At 45.5% G+C, this 22,510-nt stretch overlaps 1 protein-coding gene across 5 annotated transcripts in view; it reads left to right on the top strand.

Annotated features, from left to right (window-relative positions):
* Positions 1 to 22,510, top strand: part of C4_2H1orf21 (chromosome 4_2 C1orf21 homolog) — a 316,947-nt gene that overhangs the window by 293,510 nt on the left and 927 nt on the right. The window lies entirely within an intron of this gene.

A 22,510-nucleotide genomic window follows, 5' to 3' on the forward strand; every position in this document is an offset into this window, starting at 1 on the left:
GGTCTTACCAGGGTGTTGTGACTTGCCATTGTAAGAGCTGGTATTTTGACCCAAGGGGCAAACATAAGTTACTTCAGAGAGTCTCCCTTTTACCTTGGATGCCCTTAACTGCAGTACACCCGAGCAAATAGAAAGGCACTGAAAATTTTAAGAAAAGGTCTACAATAATGTCACGTGACATGATAAGATGGCTCAGGCTAGCCAACCACAAGCCAGCCCGTGGGCGCTTCAGGAAACTGCAGTATCCAGGTCAGACACATTTATTCCCTAACAGTGGCCATCTTTGAAGAGGCAAGTTCAGGACATCACAAATGCAACATGATGTATTCGGCAGCAGGGGGCGTGGCCTGACTCCGATGGCAGTGGAAGCCTCTCCGTGAGGCTCCCGCCAGAGATCCCCACTCCGGTCCAGTCTGCAAAGAGGTGGACCCCCTGCGCGCCCCACGGACTAACAGCAGGGTCGGGGGGGTCCGGAGACTCATTTTTCGGGGTCCGTCCCCGGAGGAAGGAGAATTTCGGGGCCGAATTAGCGCCCGTCGGAGTGCCGCGAGGAAGGGAGAAAAAAGAAGATGGCGGCCGCGACTTGAACGGCGTTTCTGGAGGCGGAGGACCCAATAAAGGCAGGTTCTTGCTCCCTTCCAGTGTATCCCTCCGGGAGTCAGAGAACGAAGGGTGCACTGGGGGATACTTTTGGGGACTCATATCGACGAACAGAGGGGGCCGGTATTGCGGCGGAGACCAGATAGGGACCGCGGGGCGTTCGCAGCGCGGCGTCCCGCGCCATAAGGCTGAATCGGACGGGACTCGATAAGGGGCGATAGCGCCGGGATCTCTCCTGGGGCTCCAGAGACAACCTACCTTTGGCGACGACTGTTTGAGAGAGACGCGGTGGACTCGAGGGGCCTTTCCCGGTGCGGCCCGACCCCTTGTTCCGCCGGAGGGGGGCTGGGGCGAGAAAGGCGAAGCTAACGGTTAGAAGAGGCGAACCCGGACGAGACAGTGAAGCGGCGCAAAAGTCCCCGTACTGCGGAGATTCCCCCTGACGATGCGGCGCTGTGTGCACAAGAGCGCAGGAGTTCCCCAAATTCAGGCTGAGAGCCACTCCGACTTGAAGGTTCTCCCTATGAACAACGAAGTAATCGGGCTGGATGAGATCGCACCCTGTTGCACGGACGAGACGGTGAAGCGGCGCAAAGGACCCCGAGCTGCGGAGATTCCCCCGATTGCGCGGTGCTGAGAGCATAAGAGCGCAGGCGACCCCAAAATCCAGGATGAGAATCAGTCAGACCTGAAGGTACCCCCCATAACCGGTGAAGTAATTGGGCTTGATGTGATCGCACCCGGACTAGGAGGAGGGTGAGAGGGGCCCATCCTTCTGGAGTGAAATACCCCTCGGGAATGGTCAGTAGTCTAGAGTGAGGAGGATGGCTGGTAACAAGAGGCGATAAATCTCATACGCGGGCATAGTGTGCTGGAAACAGTAATTTATTAATGAAGGTCTGGAGTTCCCCCTGGCGGAGCAGGGCACCGAGTTGTGCCGAAAGAATAAATGTTTAATGACCATTGAACAATCGTAGTTGAAGCTACACCTCAGAAAATGGGTAAAACCGGTCGCCGAAGAGACACAGAACAAAAAGAGGGGCCCACAGTTGAGACACAGGCAGATACGCCCGAACACAGAAATGTCGCCTCGGGGGGGGGGGGGGGGAACATACCGATCCCACACTTCAAGATGTCCTGCAAGCTATAACGGCTTCCCGGGTAGCACTGGAGGGGAAAATTGATGCATTAGCCACGGATTTTACAGTACTACGAGACGATCACCGCCGCCTGGCTGAAAAGGTTTTCAACCACAGACAGACAACTTAAAGAGCTCTTCCCGGAGGTCAAGGATTCTACTAAGGCCACAAAGCTGCTGGAGTCCAGAATTAGGACCTTAGAACTAAGAGCAGAAGATGCCGAGAATAGGTCACGGCGCAATAACATTCGGGTGATTGGAATGCCTGAAAGTGTCCCTCAAACAGGCCTGGCGGAGTTCCTCGAGCGATGGCTTCGAGAGGGCTTAGGGGGCGATGGACTTTCTCCCTTTTTTGCCATTGAAAGGGCTCATAGAGTACCGGCGCGCCCTCCTCCACCGGGAACCGCCCCGAGGCCTATAATAGCCAAGCTGCTCCATTACCGAGACAGAGACTACCTATTGCATCAAAGCAGAACCAAAGGAGATCGTACAATGGACAACCACAAGGTTCGTATTTTCCCAGACTTTTCCCGGGAAGTTCAGAAACAAAGGGCCACCTTCAGTGCTGCAAAACAGAAACTGCGCCAATTAGGTCTGCAATATGGCATGATGTTCCCGGCAAAACTTAGAGTAGTAACCAAAGAAGGGACACAGTTTTTCACTACGGCGGAAGAGGTATGGCAATGGCTTGACCAGCTTCCACAAGAGGGGAATGGTCCTCCGGGACAAGTCTCCGGTCATGAGCGGAAGAGAGAGGCTAAACGCAAAACGGCCCGTACTGTAAACAGTCCTTCGCATGGGGAGATGCAAACGGAGAGGCGAAAAGCCATGGAGGCAGCAGCTTCATTGAACGGCTCGGATTGCGGGTCACAAGTGCAGTCTGCAGCGAACTGTGAACCATCTGATTCAGAGCATGAGTCAGAATCCTCTCGGATATCCGACGGATCGGGACCAGTCATAACTCCGGGCACCTCTGACTGTATCATATGAAAACCCTCATACCAAACTGCTCTTGTGACAGTTGTCCTAGTAATGAAGTTTTCCAGTGACGGACAACGTGGTGCTTGGTGAGGAGAGAGCACTGGCTGTTGCTGTGGAGGTTATCCTCATCAGAAGGGCGAGAAAATGGGTCCACAAGCATTATGACACCCTGTAACCCGGTAGTGGGGATCAGAGGGATGGCCCACTCCTTCGAAGAACTTGGAGTAACCCCAATTACAATAAGCTAGTTAAGATTTTGAGTCGTTTGGATGAGAGCTGTTTTAACTTTTGTCCTGGGGAGAGGGAGTTGGGGTGTTAATTGTTGGGGTATGTTTAGGGGGAGTGATGAATGGTGGGTATCTACCTCTGATCTACTGACGGTGTGTGAAGTGAGAATAGGGTGCCTAGTGGTAAATGCTAGCCCTACACGGGATTGGACACAGATGGGGCTTGAAACACAGCTATGGCGTCATTAGGCAATTATAAATTTTTATCATGGAATGTACGGGGTATGCACACAATGGCCAAAAGATATAAGGTATTTTCGCATTTGAAGCGGAGGGGGATTCAGATTGCGCTGCTTCAAGAAACACACTTAACCCAGCCTGAAGGGCTTGCTCTGCAGAAGAGGTGGAGAGGCCAGACATACTATACCTCTTACTCTGCATTTGCCAGGGGTACTTTGATATGGATCGGAGCCGGGGTCCCATTCCAACTCTTGGACAAGCTCATAGACCCGGATGGTCGTTTTGTAGCAATCCGAGGGCGATTGGAGGGAAGGGATCTGGTGTTGATTAATGTCTATGCCCCGAACGTGGATCAGGGGGAGTTCTTCACTCGCTTATCGGGCCATTTGGCCGCCTATATGCAGTTCCCCCTCGTGATGGGGGGCGATTTTAATTGCGTGGCTGATCCTTCTAGAGATCGCTCCCACCCCCCGTTACACGATTCTCCTTTGATGAGAGTAGCAAGATTATTTTCTTCCTGGCAGGCGAGTTGGGGACTAGTGGATATCTGGAGAAAGTTGCACCCGGGGGCCAGAGACTATTCCTTCTTCTCCCCTTGGCACGAGCTCCATGTCCGTTTAGATGTGTTTTTCTGCTCGCCGGACATTTCCCCTCGAGTGCATAATGTTGAATACCTGTCCCGCACTGTCTCCGATCATAATCCTCTTTTATTGGAGATAGGCTGGGGTTCACCCCCTTCCTGCATCCCCACCTGGCGGTTGAAGATTGAATCCCTAGAAGACAAACCCTTTCAGGAAGAGCTAAGACAGCATATTGTCCATTACTTTATAGATAACGAGGCTTCGACAAATAACCCATTGATTGAATGGGACGCTTTTAAGGCGGTAGTGCGAGGGCGCTGTATTGCGGGTGCTGTGGGGGTCCGAAGGTCTTTACTTAGGGAGACTGAAAAAGCAGAGTGTGAACTGCGGGAGATGGAAAAAAAAAAAGGCCTGAAAATCCGCTCCTGCAGCCCTCTATCTTAGAGCTTAGAGCAACGGTGGCTGACTGTGTGGAGCGCCTTAGATGTTTTGACTACCAAAACTATATTACACGGGCACATGAGGAGAGAGACAAAGCAGGTCGGATGTTAGCTTGGGTGGTTTCGCAAACACATAAAACGTCGCCCATCCTGGAAATGATCTCGGAGGACGGGAATTCCCTTTACTGGCAGGAGCAAATTAACTCTCACCTGATGGCCTTTTATGAACGATTATATAAAAGCACTCTCTGTACAGACGGTAGCTCTATCGATAATTATGTATCTGGACTGCAGTTGCAGACACTGACGCCAGATGCTACGCCACAACTTGAGGGCCCCATTACACAACCAGAGATTCGAAAGGCCATTAGTGAGCTATCGAGGGGAAAGACTCCGGGTACAGATGGTCTTCCCATCGAATTCTATGCCGCATATATAGATCAGTTAGCTCCTAGACTCGAGATTCTATATCAATCTGCCAGAGAAAGGGGAATCTTACCGGCAACAGCGAGGGAGGCAGTAATAATACCCTTGCTTAAAACAGGGAAAAATCCAACGGAAGCGGGGGCATACAGGCCTCTATCCATGCTGAACCTGGACTACAAGATCCTCAGTAAGGTTCTGGCCACTAGACTGCTCCCCCATATGACAACACTAATTCACACGGATCAGGCGGGGTTCATCCCGGGGCGCAACACAGCGGATAACATACGCAGATTTATAGCAGTCATGAATGATCGAAAATCGGCCAGCTCAGCCCCCGGAGTCCTCGCGGTCGATATAGAAAAGGCCTTTGACAGCTTGGAGTGGTCATTCCTTTATACAGTGTTTTCCCATCTTCGATTTGGACCGGAATTCATTGCCTGGGTCAGACTGCTGTATACTAAACCCATTGCTAGAGTACGTACGGGGCGGATCATATCCAACCCCTATGTCGTTGAACGGGGTACCAGACAGGGATGCCCCCTATCGCCGCTGTTGTTTGCACTGGCTATGGAGCCGTTGGCGGCAGCGGCGCGTGGGGGGAGAGGGGGCCCTGGTGTTGTGGCAGGGGACAAGAGACATCAAATAGCGTTGTATGCAGACGATCTATTGATTTTCCTAGACGATATACATAGAGACCTACCCCGGGCCCAACAGTTGCTTTCGCAGTTTGGTGAGCTATCCGGTCTACGGGTGAATTGGGGTAAGACCGGCTTGTTTCCTTTGAATGCTACAGTAACGCCTCCATTAGAATTGGGAAATGTCCGGTGGGTTCCAAGATGCCTCTCATACTTGGGGGTCAAGGTTTTTCACGACCCACAGGATATAATCGACAGCAATATTGGAGGCGCACTGAGTTCTACCCGATCCAACATGGCTTTTTGGCAAACCTTGCCTTTATCTGTGGCGGGGAGGGTAGCCATCCTTAAGATGGTGGTACTGCCTCGTCTCCTGTACTATTTCACTGTCCTGCCGGTATGGGTTCCTAGGGCCATATTTACAGAACTGGAGACCATGGTCATAGCATTTATCTGGGGGGACAGCCGAAAGAGAGTTGCTCTGTCCAAACTTCAGAGGCGTTCAATAGACAGTGGCCTAGCAGTCCCGGATTTTGAGGCTTATTACTTGGCAGCGCAACTTCAATGGTTGGCACAATGGATATCCAGCAGGGCTGCAATAGGGTTGAGGGTTAAGGCGTTTACTCCCCCAGAAGCTAGATTATACGAACTGTTACTAGGGTACCCGAGTATGGGGAAGAATGACTCCCCTGAGTTTAAAACCCTTGCACGATGTTGGAGGAGATTTTTGCGTAAAATCAAAGTAAGGGCTCCTTTCTCCCCGGACCTGCCTCTCATGTCCTTAAGGGCTTTACCTCATCGTGGTGACTGGGGCGGCCTCTGGTCCTGGGTGGAAGCTGGGATACAGTCGGTGGGAGCACTGTTTAGGGAGGGAACACTGATGTCATTTGAAGCACTGCGGTCACAATTTAATCTACAGAGGGGACACTTTTTACTATTTGGCTCTGTGGCGGCTAGTATCAGAAAACATTGGTTAACAGGAACTGGGGGGCCCGCAACACAAACGACCTGTACATATTTGGTGTCCTCTTCGGGGGCCTCCAGAGCAGTTTCTAACCTTTACAACAGAATTCGGGAGGATATGGCCACACCTTTATCTCAGCTCAAGTCGTCCTGGGAGATAGACCTAGGCACAGCTATATCCGACGAGGATTGGGAGCGTACGCTTGGTGGTTTCCCTAAGATGACTCGCAATGCCAGATTTAAGCTGATTAATTTTTATGTCCTACATAGGGCTTATCTCACTCCTGAACGGATCAGCAGATACTTTGGGGTGGAGGGATTGGGATGCCCGAGATGCGGGTTGGAGAGGGCTGAATTTGGACATATGTTCTGGAACTGCCCTGTTGCGGAGGGATTTTGGGCGGAGGTGTGTAGACTGGTGTCTGGAGCGATGGGAAGAGAAGCCCCTTGCACGATAGGGCAATGTTTGCTAGGGTGGTTTCCACGCACGGCTAAGTACAAAATAACCAACAGATTCAGGGATCTGGCCTTCGTATTGGCTAAAAGGGAAATAGCGATATCCTGGAAAAATCCGATTGGACCAAGATTGTCTCAATGGTCCGGAGAGCTAATTAAATGGGCTGGATGTGAGAGCTCTGTCCTTCATAGTGAGGAGAGAAGGGGTAGACGGCCCCTGGGGGCGGCACAATGCTGGGATGCAATACTTGATTCCTTTAAAGAAGAAAGCCGGGTGGATCCAGTGCCCCTAAGAGAAGGGTGATAGGATGCCATTTTGAAACTGTCAATAGTCCCAAACAAATAGTTGCAATGCAAGATGACCCAGAGGTGAGCCTCTAAGTGTAAACTAATCGGAGAACCACGGGCATGATAAGAGCAGAGGGCTGACTCCTTCATATCACATCTACACACAAAACGACAATCTAGGCATACTACTAGTATCATCACTGGGGGGAGGGTACAGTTGGGGAGGTTGAGGGATGGGGAGGGGGGTAGATATCATGACAATAGAATGCTAGTTAAGTGGGAATGAGTGGGTTGGAGTTCACTTGTGGGTATGTGAAAATTGCTCTATTTTCCCTTTTCTTTTTTTTCTTATAGCTATGTACTCACGAATGTCGAATTGCCTACTTACTGTCGTTAAGAAATGCAATAAAATTTGTTTAAAAAAAAAATGTATTCGGCAGCAGCAGCGATTTTCAGCTTTCACACTGCATGCAGTTTGTATACCAAAAAACAAACGAATAAGCAAAAAATCACTTTTCTAAACGAAAGCCCAACATTAATACACTGAAAACAAGCTTTGTGTTCAAACTAAAGGAATAGTTGGTCGTATTGAAGTGAAACCAGCTAAAAATGCATGTATAACCTAATTGACAGTTTTTCATTCTTAACAGAATCGTGTACCCCAAGTTCATTACTTAGTGGCGTAGAATAGAATCTATCAAAATGCTGATTACCCCCCTCATTAACTTTTTAATCAGCATGTCCCCATATACCTCTCGGACACCTTTTTTTAATTTTTTTATTAAAAATAAACACACTGCTTACCAAATTCCTCTGGAAGTCAAAAAGCTCAGAATTGCCCTAAAGAAACTGAGACTTCGTAGAAAAAAAAAAAACCAAAAAAAAACTTGGCAGCTTAAACTTACCGACTACCGGATGCACCAACATGCCTTCCTAGCGAAACAGGGGAGTCACTGGCTCCTAACCCCGCCAACCTCTGGCCGGTATGGCTCACTTTTGAAATCGACCTCACTAAACCCTTATCCGTCACTTCACTTGTAACTGTCAAAAAATTCAAGCACACCACTCTGTAAACAGTCTATCCAGCACAGGCACTCCGAAAAATTGACAACAAAATACCCAACAAAATTAAACACTCATGTCTAGCATCGCCATGTCACAATGAAAACTTAAAATTAGAAGGGAGAACAATGTATATAGAGAAATAGGAAGAAAAATATATTCTCCTGGTGAGAAATATCAGCACTCCATCAGAAGCCATACCATTCTCCCAAATTTAAGACATTTTGACTTAAACAAGATAGACTTTTACCATTTCCTTAAAATAAAATCACTTATAGCCGACCATAAACCTCCTCTGACCTACCACGTACACTTTTAAAATGTATTAAAGGCAGTCACTTAGCTTCCAAACTGTACTCCCTTCTATCCCCCACAAAACCTCACTAAATAAACCAGCAAAAGACAAGTGGGAAACTCTACTATCAGACTCCAACAACACTCCAAAGGTCTCAATGGACTGGCCATCTACCTGGAGTAACCTCACTTCCAACATAATAACTCCATCACTAGCACAAAGCAGACACTGGATTGCCAGTATGGCCCACTGGACTCTGGCCAAACTTTATAAACTAGGCCTCCAATCCTCCGAAACATGCTGGAGCTGCGGGAAGGAAGCAAAAGACTTTAAGCACATGCTAATGTGCACCTCCACATGCTAATGAAGTGCACCTCCACCAAAAAGTTCTGACCGGACATCAGTAATACAGTATCTCAAATACTTCATACAAAATCAATTCCTACCTTAGCCTCTATCACAGTGGGCTTCTTCCCCACGCACATTAAACAGGCATTAAACAAAGAGGACATTCTCCTAAGGGACAGTGTAGTCACAACTGGCCTTAAAGGTATCCTCAATGAATGGGAAGACTCATCTAAACTATCCCCCCACACATGGTAAGAATGGGCCCAATTCACCAGAACTGCCTGCAACTCATTAAACTTCTGCTTGATGACAGCACCAATGAAGAATGGTAAACTCTGGTGCCAACTAGACAACTTTATGTCTCAATTATCTGTGTAACCATGATCGTATGATCACTCAATCATTCATGCATTCACTCACTCATTCTCCCACCTCCTCCTCTCACTACCCTCCTCCCTTCCCCATGTACTCCCTACTTTTTACCTCTTGTCACCTTCTTCTTCTCTTGTCTCCACTCTTTTAATCTGACTCATTCATCTACAACTGAGGTACCTTAATCATTCACCACAACATCAAAAAACGCTCTGTTTCAATACATACAGTGATTAACCTCACCATTGCAAATAAATACACTTATCTCTACGCTCTACTTTTATAAATGTGGACCGACTCCTCATGCTATACCCCAAACTACTGTTCCCACTTGATTTGATGGTACCATACAAAGTATTAATAAAACACTCTTGGAAAAAAAAATGTGTAATACATCCATAATCTGTTATCTCTTTCACCACATAAATTACATTTATCTCTCTTGGAAAAACACATTTCACTAGTTTTAGAGCATCACACTCGAGTACATGGTATCAGGTTCTTCAAATTATCCTTTGTGTGCATTTCTTCGTGAAATGTATAAAGGCTTAAGCTACTTTCTTTGCTAATGCTTGTTGAATATGGATATACCTTTTCTTTCAGACGGTCCCCTGTTCTATTCTGTTCAATTCTGTTCCCCTTTTCCTTTACACTGCCTCTCCCTCTAAACCCTCAGTATTCTGTGTTGTCCGTTACAACCTGCTCGTAATTTTGAATGTCATGACCATGTGTAATCTCTGCACACTTGTCTCCCGGGGTTATATTTTCATTTTTGAATACTGAATCATACAAACTATTTAAGCTTAAAACAGTTTTCAAATTATTGCCAGATTTGTACTGCATAACTTTTAAGCTAGTTAACTTGGCTCAAGGCTCTGGATTGGCAGCTACCATCTAACAATGACGCTTACTGTCAGGGCAGCCTGGCATATTGAAAAAGAGCCAGATGGCACATGCAGGCATCGTGGGTACTGGAATACTCGTTGCGCCTGTTAGTGATCACAGTGCATGAATTAATGAACACTCAGCATTGATATTGATGTAATTCTTCCTAACCCATCTACACCCAAAAAGATGGTGGCTATCTTCTTGGCAAGGTATTCAGTGCTGGGCTGGCCACCACCAGTTCCCATCTGTGGCAATGGGGATCTTTGATGGAACAGTTGTCGTAAGACTGTTGAGATGGCCTTAGGAAGATGTTCTTGGCCTGTTTTGGACCACTGCTAATCCCGGCCCCCTGATATACCTCAGTAAAAAAATGTTGTCCAGAGATATTCATTTTTATTTTTGGATCATCAGAGAAGTAATCTAGCTTGGGTAGACATTGCTGATCTTGGCTGATTGTTTTTTTTCTGGACAACATTTTTAAAAATAGCGGATGTGTTACAGTAAAGATGTAATATTTCAGGAACCACAAGACCTACATACTTCATTTTGGTGTCAAAACATAGGTTTTGGGGGGGGGTCAAGTGGTTTTATAGAGCCAGAAAATAACTCCTCAGAGCAACCCTTCTGCCATTTTCCGAAGTGGGGGCTATAATAGAGGAAGAAGAGACACATATAGAAATAAAACAAATAATAATATTTTTTTATCCTCATATATACACACCAAAATAATGCTTATCACTCCTGTTATAGACACATTTTCATAGTTCAGTTTTATTTGTTTCGAAATCGCTTGTGGTACATTTGCAGAATGTTGAATGAACATTTGAGAAGAGCATATAATCAGGGACATTTTCTTGTAGTACAGGTTTTGCAAGTACATGTATGTGCAAGTTCTTTGGGTAGAGACTTTAGAAATGTTGTAAGTTTTACCATCAATATCTTTGCAACTAAATTCACACAGATCGTTTTCTACATATGCATGATTCAAAACATATACACATCTTCTGATCAAGTAGAATGCTCTTTTAATGTGTCCAGGCACAGAATATGATGTCGGTGGAAGGTCACTTAGCAGGACTGAACTCTTGAACTCACTGTACCGAAGATTGTCAAATGTGTGACAGTCAGAACTCGTTTTCCACACATGCACAAAGTCAAATTCTTCTTTTGTCTCAGCAAATCCCTTTAGAAACTTCACAGGTTCAGCAGTTAACGCTCCAAGCTTTGTTCTAATTTTGCTCATAGTGTCATCACCTGTAAGAAAATGTGCCCTGATAAGAACATTGGACATCTCTGGATCAAGTTTCTTGTACAGAATATGAAGTGGGATTAAGTGTCTAGTCTTGCCTGTTCTGTAATGTATCAGTAACTCTGACAATCCTTGACTTATGAACATTGCAACAAATCTAAGTAGCACTATAATATCTGTGCCATTTGACAGTACCATGACTTGACTGGAACCATTTCAAACATCCTACTCCACATGTCGCACAACACAAAGGTCCGATTCCTCCAATTTGCTGTTAAGTTCTTGAACAGTATGGCCCTTTTGAATATATCTCTGCAGACACCAACCTCATTGGCGATCATTCCACTTGCATTAATTGAAAATTCAGTGTTCACTGAAGCATCAGCAATGTTTTGGCGAGTTAACATCTCCAAGTTCATCTTGTTCGATGTTGATGACCAGAACTTATCAAATTGCACAGGTATAGGTGTTGAATTTTTGACGCAGGCAATTTCCACTTGTAGACATTCGTCTGACATTCTTTGACAGATAGTTCAAACTAACTGTCAACGACTATGTGCAGTACTTGCAAGTTGCTCAATGACATTGATATTTGCAAAACAGTCTGAATGACCTCTCCGAAGTTTTTGCATAGATTAAATCTTGACCATTTGCAATTGTGAACTACATTCCACAACAACAGCAGTTTTCAATGAGGACACCTTTGTGAATTTAAATTCTTCAGGTGAAAGGTTTTTTTGTACAAGTTTGTGCTTCACTGGTTTGGTTGTAACATCCCCATCAAATAATGTGTTTGGGGGAAGATGATCATGCAACAGAATGTCCTTGAAAAAGTCACCCCATGTGCTACATCCATCTCTCTTATGTGCTTGCGAAAGTTGTTTTTCTTGTAACCTGTTTTGTAGTGGCTGGTTGGACTAAACTCTTACTACGGCAATTAAAGCATAAAAACTTAGCTTTAGTGATTATGTCAAACAGTGTTTTTTCTTTCAATACAAATCTCTCCTGCTTCAGTTCTGCGCATAGTTTTAATCCATGTTCCAAGACATCTAGTAGATGTGTTTTTATATCGTTATCCACATTTTTTGGTCACAAAGTGGTGTAGCTGCACAGTCTCAGTAATTAAAAATTTCCTAGCTTTGGTAACAGAAAGTTCCAATTCTATTAAGGACACGGAGGCGAGGATTATGCATTTCTCTCTTCGCTTTATTTGAATAGCAGCCAAGCAGAGATGAACAAACTACGTTTCCCATGAACCCTTGGGAAATAATCAAAACAAAAAGCAGTCAGCAATTCAGTGTTTGCACCACCAATTAGTGTCAATCTCCAGCATGAAAGTCCTTCCACGCCGTATGCAACCCCTCTTTCTTTCTGTGACTTAATTCAGCTGGATTACTCCTCAGTCCTGTTTGGATCCTTCAGACCCTGTAAAGAATGGATCACAAAAAAAAAAACTAAATCCAAAATCTCCACATTTTGAAACTTGACAAATCATGCCGTAGAATGCAACATTTGCAAAACATATAATTGTAACCGTCATTATCAAAACTAACATTCTCACCTTAACGCTGAGTAAACAGGCCGGGGGTAATTCTGAATACCATTATTGGGTGGGGTAATCCTTACCTCTGTGTCCTCAATAGAATTGAAACTTTCTGTTACGAACGCTAGGACATTTTTCATTCTATGTCCGGACTGGAGGCGAGGATTACGCTAGTTTAAAGCTTCACCACCACCAATGACGCCCCATGTCAAATGGGTTTAAAGTAAAACTGCATAAATGTCGAGTCTGAAGACCAGTCTGCAACATTAAGGATGTGCTATAAACGTGCCCCAAAGGAGAATGCTTTGGAGGCCATGGCCCCTCTGACCGAATGGGCACCAAACATTTTCCACCTTGCAATAGTAGGGGAAGATACCGCCCTAAATAGCTTTCTGAGCGCAATCAGTAACTGATTCTCCTCAAGGGGACGGATGTCAGCCGTTATGTCCTTGTAGCTTTTGATGCATCAAACTACACATTGTTTTGGGGAATTTGGTAAAGAAGGTTAAGAAACCACATGAGAATTACATTTAGTTCGTCTAGATATATGAAATGTCACCCAGTCCAGGGTAAATACTCTACCTGTAAGGTCCAGAGCTCTGACGTTTAATATCCAACGACATGACACCAAACACAAGAGGGTAGTCAATTTGGCGTATAGCTCCTTCCTCGAGAGGTATCTGTTGGCCTTCCATGACAGGAACACGTTAAGAGTCCTGTTGATGTCCCAGAGAGCCGAATATCTGGGTTCTGGTGGGAGTGATAAGCAGAAGCCATGCATCAATTTCCTCACCAACGGGTGTTCACCCACCGGTTGATCCCCCACAGGTGCGTGCCCTACCGAAATAGAGGATCTGAAGGTATTTATCATCCTGTAAGCCAAGCGTGCCAAGGCCAGGTGAGCCAGAAAGTTCAGGATGTGGACAACGTCTGCCCCCACTGGATCCAAGTGTCTGCTATGACACCAGCTCAAACATCAGGCCCAAGTGGAACGGTAACGCTTAGTGGTGGTGTTGGCCCATGCCTTGGATAAGAGGACAGCAGCTTGCAACAAAAGGCCTGGGACTTTCCCTCGTTCCCTGAAATCCTCCACGCCATAAGACGTAGTGAAGCTTGTACCACCAGAATGTGAGGATTGCCATTAGGGTATTTGAGGAGATCTGACACTGGCTTAGAGGGATTGGAAAAGCCCAAGAAAGTTCCAGAAGAACTGGAAACCATACTTGTGACCTCCATATCAGCGTTAATAACACCAAGTCCGCTCTCTGTCTCTTCACCTGTGCTGAAAGGCGGGTTATCATTGCGAATGGAGGAAAGACACAGGCTTGTTCTGCTCAACAATCCTGTAGAAACGCATCTGTGGCCAGTGCCTCTGGATCTTGTAGCCAACTGAAATACCTGGGGATCTGGTGATCAAGCCGGGAGGCAGATAGGTCCACTGAGAAAGGACCCTACTGTGTCTGAATCTCGCTGATCAGGCGTAGTTCTAGCTGCCAAAGACTGGTGTCCTTCAAGTGTCGGGAGTGCCAGTCGGCCACCTGGTTGAACTGCCGTTACCAAGATCTGATTCATCAGGCAGTAATCCCAAAAGGACCTTGCGAGATCCGCCAGTGTTCTGGACTGAGCCCCCCTTAGATGGCTTATGTAACGGACTGCCGCTACGTTGTCCATTTTCAGGAGGACACAACATTTTGCCTGGGATTTGGTCCAGCATTTGACCGCGAACCAGCCCACAAGGAGCTCGAGGCAGTTGATGTGCATGGCTTTTTCTTGCGATGACCACTGTCCTCCGGTGGAAAACTTGCCCGCAAGTAGTGCCGCAGCCCGAACCGCTGGCATCGGATTCTATGACTAAATCCGGCACAGAGCCAAAAATCACTCTCCCATTCTATGCTTCCATGTGAGAGAGCCACCACTGTATCTCCTCCATGCATCCTCCAAAAGGGGAACCACTTGGGAGTAGTTGAGTCCCTGACAGAGATGACTCATCTTGAGCTGCTGGAGTACCCGATAATGGCAGGGCCCTGGGAATAGGGCCTGAAAGGAGGACGAGAAAAGGCCTACAAGTCTGGCTGTCTGTCAGAGGGAAGTGGAAGATTTGAATGCCATCCTGCGCAGTTCGTGCCTTGATCTTGTTGATCTTCCTTGAGGGAAGGCTGAGGGTGGCTCGAACCAACTCCACCACAAAACCGAGGAACACCAGTGATTGAGTAGGGGTGAGGACCGACTTCTGGATGTTTATGAAGAAGCCCAGGAACTCCAGGAATGTAATTGCCATTTGAAGGTAGGACGTGAGGAGTCGAGGGCACTGGCCCATAAGAAGAAGGTTGTCCAAGCCGTCAATGAGGCGTACCCCTCGCTCTCTGAGGAATTCCACCCCTGGTCTCATGACCTTGATGAAACAGTAGGGGGCATAAGAGGCCGAAAGGAAGTGTTGTGAACTTGAAAGTCCACCCCCTCCATTGGAATTGTAGGAACTGCTGATGGGGCCTGAAAACTGGGTCAGTGAGGTAGGCGTCCTTTAAGTCCAGACGCACAATCCAGTCTTCAGGCTGGAGTATGTCTCGAAGAAGATTGGTACCCTCCATCTTCAAGTGGCGGCAAACCAGTCACTTGTTGAACTCTGAGATTGATGAATGGCCTCTGGCCCCCGTCCCTTTTTTCTACTAGGAAGATTTTGCTCTGGAATCCTGAAGGGTGTGGCCGGATTTCGACAATCACTCCCTTGTGCAGCAAGTCGAAAACCTCAGAGTCCATCTTTGCAATGCCTGCGGTGGGTGTCTCACCTGGACTGGAGAGCTGAAAAATTCTATGTGGCAACCCTGCACTGTTTAAAGAACTCGTGAGTTGGAAGTATGGGACTCCCAATTGGATAGTAACATTCAAAGCCTGCCCCCAACCCTGAGGTGGGAGGCCAACTATACACTCACCTTGGGAATTCTTAAATCCACCTTGTTGACCACTGCAGGTTCCTCTGTGTCTGGGATACGGGCTGGTGGAGTAGCACGTCCCAAACTTGGAGACGTCTTAGTAATGTCCCCTTTTGGATGTGTTATTCCTGCCGGGGGCTTGTGGTTGTGATCAGCTGGCCAAGCACCCCCTGCCGTGACTAGCCCCAGTGAAAACCCAGGGAGTGAATATTCTCTTGACCGATGTCTGGGCCTTATCCAGTGATGTAAAGGTCTGGAAGAATTTCCCTAATTCACAGGCACAAGTATCCCCAAAGAGGCCTCCCTGGGCCATCGGACCGGCTACGGGTGTGGTGAGATCTCCCAATTTGGGATCGATCTTAACAAGAAGCAAACGCTGTCTCTCTGTCGAGATTGTGCAGTTTAAGTTCCCCAGAAGGATCAGAGCTCTGTGAGTCCAGTCAGACAGCACCTTTGGGGAAATTATAGTGCCAGAAGCCTTGACATCCTGCGCCATGTTTAGTATGTGGATAAGCGGGACAGCCACGTCCAGGAGCTTATCCTGGCATGACCGCCAGAACCTATCAATCCCCTTTTTAGGATCCTGCTGGGGACCAGTCGCGAGAGCATGGGTGGAGGAGATCGGGTCCAACATGTCGGACAGGCCTTGTGAGGGACCCTCCGCTGTCTCTGCTGGGTGGCATTGTGGGGAGGGGCGCCATAGTTGGGACCACAAACCCTGCTCCCTATCTGAGGAGAAAGTATCTGTGTCCCTAGCTGGGAAGTCGGGAGACGAAGGGTTTAGGGGGTGAACTCCTGATGACCCTGGGACTGCCTCGTCTGCCAGGTTGGGGCGAGCTATGAAGGCCGGGTTAAGGTGCGCAAATGTCTCTAGATTTGCACTGGCCTTGTCCCTTTTATGCTTTAGGGTGTCCACAGGTGTGGGGGGGGCCTGGAGGTAAAAGGGTCATCAGCCCTATGGGGTCTTCCCACCCAAGGAGGTGTGGGGGGAGGCCTTGCACATAGTATTTGAGTTTCTGCTTCAGCGGGGCCACCTTGTTGTACCACCGACCAATTAGAGGCATTCATAATTCCACAGAAATGTTCATCCCCGGGGAGGAAGGTTATCTGTTCCTCTTCTGTGGAGGTCCAGTGGGCCCTTTCGATACTCCATGCAACTGGGGAGTCGCCCTCCAAAAACGCTATTGAGGCGTGTATGGCCTGGGGTGACCAGGGAGGTGTGAATTACTCTGGGCAGTATAGTCCCGGGGTTACCAGGGGGTTTAGAGAGGTATGTGTGGTTGGGGCTGTCTCAGCTCCATTATCAGGCTTCTTGTGGGGGCCTAGTGACACCGGACTCCCTTTACATTAATCGGACACTTCCCCGCATGGGCCTGGTGTTCCGTGGACTGTGAGACCATGAAAAAGGGCATGCAGCATGCTTCATGACCTTGATACAGACCCAGCTGCTCTGCGAGGTGTCTAGCTCCAGGCGGGCAGGCAGGGAGACAGAAAATAGGCCATCCGATAGGTTGGTGATTCGGAATGAAATACACTGAAATTGTACACCAATGCGGCCAATAGTTATGAGCGGTGCATTTCACGGCTGTCACGCGTGGCCCTCTGTGGGCAGGAGGAAGCGACCTCATCTGCCCTTAGCACGTTACTGCACTAAATCACTATTGAAGTGGCCGGAAGGAGCACCCAAGACGCTCCCGCAGCCGATACCTGTAAAGAAACACGGTATGCGCTAATATACATCAAAAACAGTATGAGAGGAAGAAAAAAAATAGGTCACAAGGACCCTAAGCAATAGCTCGGCTGCGGAGCAGCGAAGAAGAGGGGTTGCAGACAGCTCGGAAAAACTTTCATGCTGATACAGATGCTTATTGGTGGAGCAAAGACTGAAATGTTGACTGTTTTTTGTTTCTGTGGTTTCCAAGGGTTCATGGGAAATGTAGTTTGTTCATCTCCGCTTGGCTGCTATTCAAATAAAGCGAAGAGAAAAATATGTAATCCTCGCCTCCAGTCCTGACATTGAATTTTCAAAGGGGCTTCCTTGCTGCTGCATGAAATGAAGAAGGCTGTCAACATGTTGATTAAAACGTCCCCCTCTCTTTCCCACAGGTTTGTGGTGAGGAACAGTTTCATGGTGGTCCATTAATTTTGAATTTGTCATCGCTCTGAAAACATTCCAAATAGAAAGGACTTAATGGTAAACTAGTTGCCATTGAGCATCATATTCACATATCTGACCAATTCCCTTGGAGCTGTGATCTCTGGATCGTCTGTTCCAGTTTCATATCTGGAGCCACAGCATTGAACTTTCCCTCTGTCTTTCACCACCAAATGTCTTTGGATGAATTTTCTGTAAATGTGTGGTTTTCTCACACCTAGCTTCTTCATTCTTGCCAAATAGCAGGACCATATCTCAGGTAGTTTATGCAATCAAATTCGCAAAACACAGTAATCAGTGACCCCACACTCTTCACATTAAGCTCTCAATCACCTTCCAAATCAGCATGTTTCAAGTTTTTCACTAGAGCTATCATGCGTTAAACATTTCCCCAGCACTAGCAAAGTTCAGATTTTTCTTCACATTCTTTGACAAACTCTACAAACTTGGTTTTCTGATTTGGAACTGAGTGTACTGAACATTTGCCTGGCTTTGCATTATGTCTTTTGAAGGAAGTGCAACCTGTGCCTTTTTCACATCTGAGAATAAGTTATGGAAAACCTAATTTGTCATTCTTGTTCCAGAAAGCATTCCATTGCAATGTTTTCTATAGCCTCAGATATGATGAACATACGTTCTAATGAATGAACATAATGAGCTCTGCTCAGTATCGAATGGAAAGTTTTGCTTCCAAAGATATCGACCTCAATAAGTGCATTATCAAAGCTACATCCACTGAGATAACTTCCTGCACACTGCAGCACAACTTTTGTCATGTGTAGAATGCCCATCATTGGATAAAGTTCATCAAATTCTATTGGATTGCTCATAAAAATGGCTGTTACAATACAGAAAATTGGCAGGATAGGCTGGTTTTCAACCTGAGCATGCACAGTTTGGAAATTATTTAGAGCTGTGTATAATGTTGCATAGTTTGTGACTGGAGATGGGATTACTGGTAAAAACTCAACCTTATTCAGTGGACAGTATTCTCCAGTATCAGAGCATGAATTCCAGCTCACAGAGGAACTGGCTTTTCTCCATCCTTCAGTCCGCACGGAATAAGCAATATGATAAATTCAGTTAAATCAGCTTTGCATACCACAGCATCAGATAGAAGAAGATCCATGTCCTCAGCCACTGTGAAACTTTCTGGTAGACTGGGACGTGTTGATGGCTTGTAGTGATATTGCATACGTTGGCAAGGCAGTTGGGTTATAAGTATATAGCTTAGTTTGTTTATGCCTTCAACTGACACATCTTGTTTTCCAGCAGCTACTTAGGCAGTCTTGAAAAAGCGCCATGGCAGTATCCTGTGAGCGGTCTTCAAAATCAAAATTATCAAGCCCAGCAATTGTAAATCCTTTCCTGATAAAATGACTTGGAAGTGGTATGCTGTCGGATTCACAAGACTTTACAGCATGAGCTGCTAACAGGTTCCTGCTCTGAACTATGTCATTATAACTTGTTGACAAACCAATCCTAATATAATATAATAACCTCTGTATGCTTGCACTTGTCATAGATTGCGTGGGCAGTCATCATGTGTAGCAGAGTTTTCTTTTTGCTGTGATGTAATTCTAAAACGTGATTTCGAAAAGAGTACATTTGCACAGCATAAGCTTGTCGGTTCATGGGATTGTCTTCCACTTCTTCCCTTATATCTTCAAAGCCATCATCAATGTTGTCGGCTTCTGTTCCGAACTTAAGTTTGTAACAGTTTTCCATTGCTGATATTAAACAGTGATGTAAAACAATGTTGACAACATCAGGCATTCTTGCTTTCTCCCATGATTTGCAGAGCTATGGGTGATCACAAAATTTGTCATGAAGTCCAAAATCTAAATCTTTCAGGACATTTCTTAAAAAGGTCCCTGCTGATTTTACTGCATTCTGTGATCTTATTTTGGTGGCAGGAACTTCAGGAGTCAAAAAAGCTGAGAACACCATAAGTGGCTCATTATTTTTGTTAGACTGACAAAAACAAATTCTGTCATTGTACATTCTCACCAGAAAAATCTTAATTTTACTTTTTTGGATCAATAGTTTCATGAATGTTGACCATTATTTCTCTGATCTCACTGAGTGTGAAACCGTAGCCAACACTCAAGAGTGGCTTTAAAACTTCATCAGCTTTTTAACTTTTTCAAACAGTGCAAACTTAACTGAAGGCTGTCGGTTACGTTGCTGCTGGGAGCTCATTGTATATTAATATTTTCGAATGCATGCACACATGCAGTTCGGGTGGGCATACAAATCCCCTGCAAATACATTAATTACACCACACTGTTTAGATCAGCTACTCGTCTGGAATCCTCATCCTGGAAGAAACTAGCTGTAAATAGAAAGCATGTTTGCACTTTGAGACTCACTTCCTCTGTACTTTGTTCTTTCATCAATCCCTTTGGCTGTTGTTCTGGCTAAACCACAGATAACACATGGAAGATCCTCTGCTTTCTGATCAGTTGTTGAAGGTGGATGAACGGTAGGCATCGATCTCTTAAGTGGATGGGAATTGGGTTTGGTTGTCTTCCCTTTCTCAGAAGACTAGTTGTGATTCACTGGTTTCTGCTATTTTTTGACAATTTTTTCCAGGCTTTTACCCATTGTATAACACTTGTAGCACTTGTTACAGTGATAAAAGATTTGATACCCTTCATCTATCAGTTTCAGTCTTTTGTGAACTTCATCTTGCCGTATTTCTGCTGCATCTTGAACTCTCTTCTGTCCAGCCACTTCTGATGTTTTTCTTTCGGATTAGTTTGGCATATGACACATTTCTCTTTGTTGAAGGAGTCCTCTAATTTTGTAGTAAGCAACACTCTCAGGAGGTCAAAATCCTCTGCCTCCACCTGCTTCTCTTATGTTTATGAATTTTAATCAACAGAAAATCTGAAACAAAAACAATATGAAAATAAGTTACCAACATGATGGCTAAAACACATCATTCTAGAGGTGCCATTTTGGAAAATGGTTAAAGGGTTGCTCTGAGGAGTTATTTTATTTCTCTACAAGACTACTTGACCCCCCAAAACTTATGTTTTGACACTAAAATGAGGTATATAGGTCTCATGGTTCCTGAAATAGTACATCATCACTGTAACACATCTGACATTTTTTTAAATTTCGTCCAGGAAAAAAATAGGCCTAAATTAGCAATGTTCTACCCAAGCTAAATTACTTCCCTAATGATACAAAAACACAAATCAAAAATGAAAATCTCTGAACAGCAATTTTGTATGGAGGTATATCAAGGGGACAGGACTATGTGTAGTACTTGGGCAGAAAGGGTGATCTCCATCCAAACCTACTACAGCACAGGGACATTTGAGCCCCACCTGGTACGTTTATTGCTGATGTATGTATAGGAAATTGCCATATGTGAACTTTGGCAGAAAGGTGTCCTGATACGATGGTGATATGCTTAAGGAAACATACCCTGATGGTTGAGGCTGACTGTGGCATTTGGATTGGAGAAATTTGAGCAAATATCAAAAGAAGCAGAGAATGACTTTCACTATTAACCCTCCCTGGAGCAGTAGAACAGACACATCCCTGAAAGGCTGTTTTCTTCTCTCACAGCTTCAATGCCCGGGAGAGATATGCAGAGTTAGTAATTTTGATGCATAAGGCAGGATCTTCATTGAAAGAATAACAGGGGGCGAAATTCCTGTTCTTGTCCCTACACTTACTGCATGAAAAAATTAAAGGCGATAAACTTAATGGAAGTGGAGTCTAGGCTGGCATGATTCTGTCACTCCAGCGATAGAAACAAAATGGCGTTGGTGGTGGAGTTTGTGAGTGAGCAAACCGAACATAATGCATCTTTTATTGGTTTCTAAGAGTGTGCTGTTATGTCAGTGTAGCAAATAGAGATTGGGAAATGCAAAAAGGAGCCACGAACTTCAGGGTACTTTGATTGCTGAACGCAGAATGTACTCGGAGTTTGAAGGAATCTGGCAGTGAAGGAGACCAAGGAGACCTGCAGGAAACAAGTAAATTGCAAGGGCACAAGCAATTGTGCACTGTACAACTTAGAGCGGCAAAAGGAGAGAAGACTTCCATGTCTGTTCAGGTTGAAGCAACTGCAGATTTGTTATAGAGATTTCAGACCTACATAGAGTGTCCTTGATATGACCATTGTCTCTTGCCTGCTCTCTCTTACCTCAACGTTAATATTGTTAGTATTTTTTGGGGACACCTCTAATAGCTCAGCCTAAATCTCCTCTTAAGTTTTTATGAGTGGACTACAGAGTTCTAAACTTTTGTACTAGTAATGTGTTTTAAAGAGAACGTCTTCCCTTCTGTAGCATTCTTTAACTGATAGAGATTTTTTTAATCTAACTTTTGCAGAGCGTTTTACTCTAGTGTAAGGAGTAAAGTAAAATGGTATGAAACACTAATAAAACAGATTAAATGCAAAGGCATTTTTATTCGCATCTTTCTTTGTGTGAAGACTTTGTTTTAGTTCTGTCCTTTGAAGCATACATCAATGTTGACTGTATATGGGTAAATGAAAACAAGTTCATAACATCTGTACATGTATAGATGTATCTTGTTAGGTGTCTTGACTAACTTAATAACAAGTGGCCTTAAAATGGAGTCCCTTTTATTGATCAGAAGCAACTTGTAGAAAATGTTAGCGGATTTCGTAGCTAGCCTGTAAAATATTGAATGAGGAAATATGGCCCAA

Source organism: Pleurodeles waltl, chromosome 4_2 (genome assembly GCF_031143425.1).
Source record: "Pleurodeles waltl isolate 20211129_DDA chromosome 4_2, aPleWal1.hap1.20221129, whole genome shotgun sequence".
NCBI classification, from domain to species: Eukaryota; Metazoa; Chordata; class Amphibia; order Caudata; family Salamandridae; genus Pleurodeles; species Pleurodeles waltl.